This window comes from Mytilus californianus, unplaced genomic scaffold (genome assembly GCF_021869535.1).
Source record: "Mytilus californianus isolate M0D057914Y unplaced genomic scaffold, xbMytCali1.0.p SCAF_1, whole genome shotgun sequence".
NCBI classification, from domain to species: Eukaryota; Metazoa; Mollusca; class Bivalvia; order Mytilida; family Mytilidae; genus Mytilus; species Mytilus californianus.
This window is the reverse complement of record NW_026262581.1, coordinates 130473905-130482673: the sequence shown is the minus strand read 5'-3', so window position 1 is coordinate 130482673 and position 8769 is coordinate 130473905.

Genomic DNA, 8769 nt, shown 5'->3' with positions numbered 1-8769 from the left:
AATTTCATAAAGGCGTGTGTGGAAACTTTGGCAAATCCACAAAAACATGATGTTTCTTAACTTCAATCCATGAAAATAAATAAATCCACAGTAGTCTACTTGTTAACATCCTAATAAACCTTGTTCTTCTGGTATGTTATTGACCTTGCTGTCTTGCAAGTGCAGCACCCAGTATCAGAATGTTAGACATTGTGACTTCAAAGTATTTTTTGGATTGATAGTGTTGAGGTTTAAAAATACTTTACATCTCCTTTATTTATACAATAAGAGATTTGTGTCAGACATTTTTATTTTATACATGTATATGTATATCTATATACCTTTAGTAACATTTCAGAATATCTAGAATATTCTAACATTACAGCAGAAGTAAGTACATGTATGTAAGACAAGTCATATGCATAGATGGGCATTCTACTAATACATACATACATACATCTGTAAATTACAAAGGTGTAAAATAAATTTGGTATTTCCATTCCTTTTTTACAATCAATAATTACATTTGTATCCTTAGTTAGTTTAATTTTTTAAATTAAATTTTAAGAAACTTGAAAAAACTTATAGTTAAATTCATAATAGATTAAAATTAGCAATAATATTTAATCTGTTTTGATGCACATATAGTATTCAACACAAATAGCTTTAAAGGGAGCCTGTAATTCTGCGGTTGTCATTTGTTGCTGTTTATCATATTTGTTCTATGTTTATTGTTTTTTAAATAAATTAGGCAGTTTAGAGTGGGGCGCACATATTCGCCGGGGACACAATTTCGCCGTTTTATGATTTTGAGGTGTAGAAACTTCAAAGGATTGCTGAAATGGAAGAAATATGCCGGTAAATTATATTTTTATAATAAATATGATTATTTTTTAAACTTAGAAAAAAATTTGGCACTTACTGTAAAGGACCGAAAAACAGACAACGATTTTTGGCCAATTTCCTGAATGAAAAAAAAGATTTCATAGAAGTATTTCTTAGTAATTCTTTGACTGATTGCCCTAAATTTTAGTTCTTTACACCTTTGAAATGTCTGCTATTGATCTATTAAGAAATTGATGTGATAAATATTGTTTAAAGCTGCAGTTATTTGGATTTAAATAGATGTGTAAAAACGGCGAATATGTGTCCCCCTCTGACAAAACATCAGGAAATTTCAAATAGCCTTTAATCCAACTTTTCAGATGAATTTTTTCAGAGAAACATGTTTTCATGCTAAGAATATTTTGCTTTTGATGTTATCTTCATATAGAAATATCAGTATACTTCAAAAACTTAAAGGTCTGAACATAAACTGCAGAAAAAATTATGGCGAAAAATGAGCACCCCACTCTACAGTGGGAAATTTAGTGACAAAATATTACCACTACTCAGTACTGTAAACACTGAAACTAGATCTTTTCAATGTTTGTCCAGTTTTAGCAAGAAGCTAACAGTCTTCACGCTTAACCACAGGCCAGCCCAGGCTTGTAAAATGTCTTTCCGGCCTGTAAAAATCATCTCTACAGGCCAACAGAATCTAACTAAAATTTTCAAAAATTGGGCTCCGAGTCTGTAGATTTAAAAGTTTATCGTGAAGACTGAGCTTATAATTACATATTCACAGGAAAACTTTCTGGTAAATAGTAAAGATATTTATAAAAGTTGAAATAAAAACAAAACTACCATTTAATGTTATCATTTTCCTCCTTAAATAGCAAACAATGAGTGCAGCAGGCTATAGGAGCTTTATGTAAAATTGATTGTAAAAAATGCTGCTATGCGAATAAATTTCTTGAGTACCTAAATCCAATTTATTTTTCTACTGGCTGTTTACCTCTCTGGAACATGATAATTATCTGTATATATATGCAGCTACGTTTGTAGATCAGAGAAAGTCGGGGGGAAAATTCTAAAGGAATCGATTGATATGCAGCAAAGATTAACACTTTGGAAATTAAGTTACTAAGCATTTTTTTATTCAAACAGACCTTATCCCGATGTAAACACTGAATGTGAATAGATCGAGAAGACCACAAATACAGGGATAAAAATTGATACGACCTTTAAAGTTTTCTTAAAATTGTATAAAATATAGTAAAAAGATACCTACTTTATAAAAATAGTTATCTTTAATTTTTTACCTGCACAGACAGATTTTTAAATTGTTATATTCACAAAAAGACAATATTTCTATATTGAATGTTCATGTGACAACAGTGTGTGACCAGTGTACTCAAAAACTTCGAAGTGAAAAATAATTATATTTGGGAAATTGTCATATAAGGACTTTGTGGAACACTCATAAAATTGGTGACCCAAAAGATCTTTAGATGTTGTATGTACAAGATTTTTTCCAATTTTTTTTATTGATATGCAGCAAAGATTAACATTTTTAAGATTTTAGGTTCACAAACTTCTAATGCAATTATCTCGATAAATATTGAACATAGAACATCCTGTATATTTCTAATAACACTGTGTAACAAATATTTTCTTTACTATGTACAATTGATATTTAGTAATAACTTTTCATCAGTTTCGTCACCAGCATTGTTTTATTACTGATTTTCTCGATTCTATCATTAGAAGAGTGAATTTGCTTTTGTTCTTGTTCACTAGATTTCCCACTGGTTAGTTTTCTCATTCAAATTCTTTTACATTTGTCATTTTGGGACCTTTTATATGTGGCTTGCTTTGCAGTATGTGTTTTGCTCATTGTTGAAGGCTGTACAGTGACCTGTAATTGCTAACCTTCTACTTCAATTATTTCACGTCTATGATGGAGAGTTGCCTCATTGGCAATCATACCATGGCCACATCATCTTGTTTTTATATTAAAAGAATTTGTGTATCAATATCAATGATTTTAAATGTATGTATAGTTGTAATAATTACCTCACAAACATCTGTCTTTGTATTCAAGTCACTTCCAGTGACATCTCCTGAATCCACCAACTTCTTTAACTCAGCTATTTCTTTCAGCATTGTGTTGGTTTATGACTTGTATTTGAACCTATTTAAATAATAATACATTGTTGTTGTTAAGATTATATATACATTTTGTAATGACATCACATAGAAACACAAAAAACCTGAAAATTGATAAAAACTGAAGTCACCTTCACTTCATTTAATCTTTGGTGGATAGTTGTCTCATTGGCAATCATACCATATCTCCTTATTTTTATATTGTACTCAACAGTCAAACTGATAAGTGAATCCTTTGTCTATGGACATGATATAAATATGCCCAGTTTTGAATCAAGACTGCTTAAATGTTAAAATACAGTCTTTATAAATAAAAACTATGAAAGCTATAAAAAAGGTAAAGAAATTTATAGTTTTAAGAAATCTATTCAAGCTAAAAGGGGAAGGGGCTTTTTAAATTGCTAGTTTCTTGGCAGAAAATAAAAAACATATTTCTGACTTGTGGTATCACTCCTTGGGGCCAGAAACTACATGTTCCCAGGAATTAGCATAATTAGGTAGTCAAGATCTTAATATCAATACTTTTGGCCCTTTAATTTGTGCACATTATATACTTTTCCTGCATGAGGATGTAAATGACAAGAATGGAGATTATTAATGTGAGGAACATACATGTATTTGTATCATTGCTTTTGGCACTTCTATGTTAACTCAGCATTTAGAAGGCATTCTATTTGAATCTAGTTGCAAACTTTGAAGAATTTTACTTCCCTTAATGATTTAATTTTCTTCAGATGCAGCTTAAAGGTGCATTACATATTCGATTTTGACAACACAAGTTGAAAATTGAAGTTTCTTTTTTTTTGGTTTTCATAATAAATGGCTTTTTTGTTCAATTTTGTCAAAATAAGCTCAAAAACTTATTGTAAGACATTAACTTCGACCTTATTTTGTTCCATATGCATGCAACCTATAATTTTACCTCAGTTGTCGATTACTAATGCTTATGAAGTTAGCATGAGGAAGTCAGCTGAAAAAAAAAAACAAATATAGAGAAGCCAGCAGCTGAGCAATTCCATTAACTGATTCGCTTACAACTGTATTATTATCATATACTAAATCAAGACAAGGCTTATTGTGAGAATACTTCGGCTACATTAACATACAATACTAGCTGGTTATTTTGTTCATTAATCATTATGTTAACGAAATGAACAGACTACATTGTACATGAACGAAATGAAGAGACTACATATGTGCATGGACAAAATTACAAGACTTGAGTAAAAGGCACAAGTGTAGCCCAAAATAATTTTTTTACCAGTGAATAGATTAACCAAAATACATTTACTGTTTAAACATATTTTGGACAAAAGTTGTGCTTTATATTGTTTCTAAGCAAATAATCAATATTTCACCATTTTACCGTTGATTTATTTAAGTACATTCATTCAACATGTTTAAGTCTAAAAATCAGAGAGATAGTTTGAAACATATTACAAACTTGTTTCTCTCATTTATATTTATGATCAAATAGTTTTTTCCCTCAGTAATAGTGTTGTTCTTTTGTACTTGTTCAATTGCTTATTGCTATAATCTCATGTTGGCCCTTGTAGGCCCATACATTTGAAATAAACTATATAGTTTAAACTTATTTTATTTGCTTAAATATGCAAAAGTGATAAGACACACAAGTTAATCAAACTTATAAAGTCTTCTCCCAGTTAATGAACTATAAACTATATTCTTTCTGTCCTCTAATTGCAACAAACTTTGCTGCGTTTTAATCAAAGATATATGCAAATAAAATGCTTCGCTGAGCGCAGCTGGATACGCCCGCAGAGGTCCAACACTGAACAGTTGGGGCAAAAATGGACACAATATTCAAGCTTGATACAGGTCTGAATTTGGATTGTAATTAAATATTTGATATATTATAGGTTTCTGAATAAATGTAGTCAAAGAACTTGAAATTGGTTATATGAAAGATTTCTTGCTGTTGTGCAATACACTGTGCTGTTGCGCAATACTTAGTAAATCTGTTGTCAGACTATAAACAAATAAAATCTTATAACTCGGAAACGTAAAATCGAAAATTTATAGAAATCAGAAGGGAACTTACAAAAATAGATATAAACAATTTACCAAAGTTTTATAAAACATGCTGAAAGCATTTTTGAGTTAATGTCCGAAAACTGGAAAATCCCCATTTTGTAATGAATAAAACCCCATAAATCAGAACCGTATAGTCTGAAATTTATAAAAATCATAAGGGAGCTCATGTCAATAGAAATAAACAATTCACCAAAGTTTTTTGCAAATTGGTGAAATTGTTTTTGAGTTATTGTCTGAAAACTGGAAAATCCCCCCTTTTTTAATGAATAAAACCCCAAAACTCGGAAACGGTAAAGCCGAAATTTATAAAAAAACAAAAGGGAGCTCACGTCAATAGATATGAACAATTCACAAAAAGATTCATGCAAATTGTTGAAATTGTATTTGAGTTAATGTCCGAAAACTGGAAAATTCCCCCTTTTTTAATGAATAAAACCCCAAAACTCGGAAATGGTAAATCTGAAATTTATAAAAAACAAAAGGGAGCTCACGTCAATAGATATAAACAATTCACCAAAGTTTCATGCATATTGGTTGAAGCGTTTTTGAATTAATGTCCGACATGTTGACGACGGACAGACGGACGGACAACGGTATACCATAATACGTCCCATAAACGGGCGTATAAAAATACTTAGATTGGAAAAATAACAGTGAAACACTTAAGTTTGGAAATTCTGGTTCAAAGTCTAAGAATTATCTTTTTAAATGTATTAATACTTATAGAAAAGCGTTAAGAATATCATCACATAACCCTGCTGTGGTCTATGTTTCATATTGTGACCCGATTCCGTAAAATAGGTAGACATTCTTGTAAGTTTGTGACCTTTGTCTTGGACAGTGGTGTTTGCACTTGTGCAAAAATATATGTCAGGCCTATTGTATTATCTATTTGAACATTGCAGAATAAATGAGATCAAATAACAAATGAATATCTTGCAAAAAAGAAGAGAGAGAAATTAGGACTTATGCTAGCTTTTTATTCTCCATACAACAATTTTTCTAATTTTCACACATGACTTCCAATGGTCAATTGGAAAGTTCAGAATCATACCCTATAAGCAAGTTTAAGAAAACTATACCAATGCTCAAAATGACATTAATGCATCAAAGTATTTTTTCATTCAATTTGTCTACAATGACATAGGATAAATTTATTCTTAGAGCCAATATTCGGCAGGTTCTGTTTTACAAAAAATATATCAAACCATTTTCTGATCTTAAAAAATCCTCACTTAAATAATTTATTTATTTCTTGGCCTGATGAGCATAATGAGGGAAAAGAGTGCCACATGACCTAAAATAGATGATGACTCATTGTTGAGATGTCAATATCATTGCTGGAAGGATTTTCGCAAGAATTCAATGAAATTCTAGTAGAGGAATAAAACAGTAATAGTGGAAACAGACGATTAAGCAAATAATATGCAATAAAATGCTTCGCTGAGCGCAGCTGGATACGACCGCACAGGTCCAACCCTGAACAGTTGGGGCAAAACTGGACACAATATTCGCGCTTGATACAGGTCTGAATTTGGATTGTAATTAGATATTTGACACATAATAAAAAAAATTTACCCCCCTCCTTTTTTTGCAAAAAGAAATAATATTTGAAGAAATTTGCTTTTTAATTTCTGAAATCTGAAATAAAAAAAAAAATTGCCCCTACAATTTCTTTTTTACCCCCTTCCGCCCCCCTAATTTTTTTGTTCACCTCCCACCCCCCTTTTTCCAAAAATAAATTCTTTCCCTCAAGATATGGTCATAATCTCAATTCAAATTTCCAATAGAGTTTGCAACCATAATTACCAATTTAAATACATCATAAAAGTTTTAAAATAGAAAAAAAATCCCCCCCCCCAAATTTTTTGAACCCCCTTATGATTCATCACCCCAAAACTCAATCCCAGCCTTCCCTTTGTGGTATGGTACCTTGCAGTACAATTTCAGAGAGATCCAAACACTTGAACACAAGTTATAGTCTGGAAACTAGAAAAATGCTTGTTTTTTGGCCCCAAATTCCTAAACATTTAGGACAATTACCCCCAAACTCAAACCCAGCTTTCCCTTTGTGATATGGAACCTTGTAGTATAATTTCATAATGATCCATACACTTACACACAAGTTATTGTCATGAAACTAGTAAAATGCTTGTTTTTTGCCCCTTTTTGGCCCCTAATTCCTAAAATTTTGAGGCAATTACCCCAAAAATCCATCCCAGCCTTCCCTTTGTGGTATGGTACCTTGTAGTACAATTTCAGAGAGATCCATACACTTGAACACAAGTAATGGTCTGGAAATTAGAAAAATGCTTATATTTGGCACCTTTTTGGCCCCTTATTCCTAAATGTTTTGGGCAATTACCGCCAAACTCAATTCCAGCTTTCCTTTTGTGATATGGAACCTTATAGTACAATTTTAGAAAGATCCATACACTTACACACAAGTTATTGTCATGAAACTAGAAAAATTCTTGTTTTTGCCCCTTTTTTGGCCCCTAATTCCTAAAATACTGAGGCAATTACCCCCAAAATCAATCCCAGCATTCCCTATGAGATATGGAACCTTGTGGTACAATGTCAGAGAGATCCATACAATGTACACTAACACACAAGTTATTGTCTGGAAGTTACAAAAATTCGTAAGGGTTCCGCGGAACCCAGTGTCTCGCCTACTTTTTTTGTTAATCGCAGGCTCAACAAAAATGAGGAAGTAAATCAATAAAAATATTCCTCTTGATACTATCTTTTGATTGTAAGAAGCTTCTGTCCAAGTTTGGTAAAAATCCAGGATAGTTTATGAATCTAATAAATGTTTAAAAACTTTTAACTGCAGACTGAATGTAATGTTAACTGGAAGAAAACAAAATTTCCTTCTAGATACTAGCATTTGATCATAAACAAGTTTCTGTCCAAGTTTGGTACAAATCCAAAATAGTATAAGAAAGTTATTAAAATTTTAAAAACTTTAACCACAGAGTGAATATGTTGTTTCCCGGCAGAAAATCTAAGTCCATTTTAAAGTAAAATACAGAAAAAATGGATTTATTTTTTTACAAAATTTCCTTCTTGATACTAGCTTTTGATCATAAAAAAGCTTCTGTCCAAGTTTGGTACAAATCCAAAATAGTATAAGAAAGTTATAAAAATTTTAAAAACTTTAACCACAGAGTGAATGTGTTGTTTCCTGGCAGAAAATCTTAAGTCCATTTAAAAGTAAAATAAGGAAAAAATGGATTTATTTTTTTACAAAATTTACTTCTAGATACTATCTTATGATCATAAACAAGCTTCTGTCCAAGTTTGGTACAAACCCAGGACAGTTTAAGAAAGTTATTAAAATTTTAAAAATTTTAACCACAGAGTGAATGTAATATTTCCCAGCAGAAAAACTAAGTCCATTTATAAGTAAAATATGGAAAAAATGGAATTTTATTTTTACAAAATTTACTTCTGGATACTATCTTATGATCATAAACAAGCTTCTGTCCAAGTTTGGTAGAAATCCAGGATAGTTTAAGAAAGTTATTAAAATTTAAAAAACTTTAACCACAGAGTGAATATTTGTGGACGCCGCCGACGGAATGTAGGATCGCTATGTCTCGCTTTTTCGACTAAAGTCGAAGGCTCGACAAAAATGCTTATTTTTGGCCCCTAATTCCTTAACTGTTGGTACCATAACCCCCTAAATCAATCCCAACCTTCCTTTTGTGGTATTGAACCTTATGGTAAAATTTCATAGAG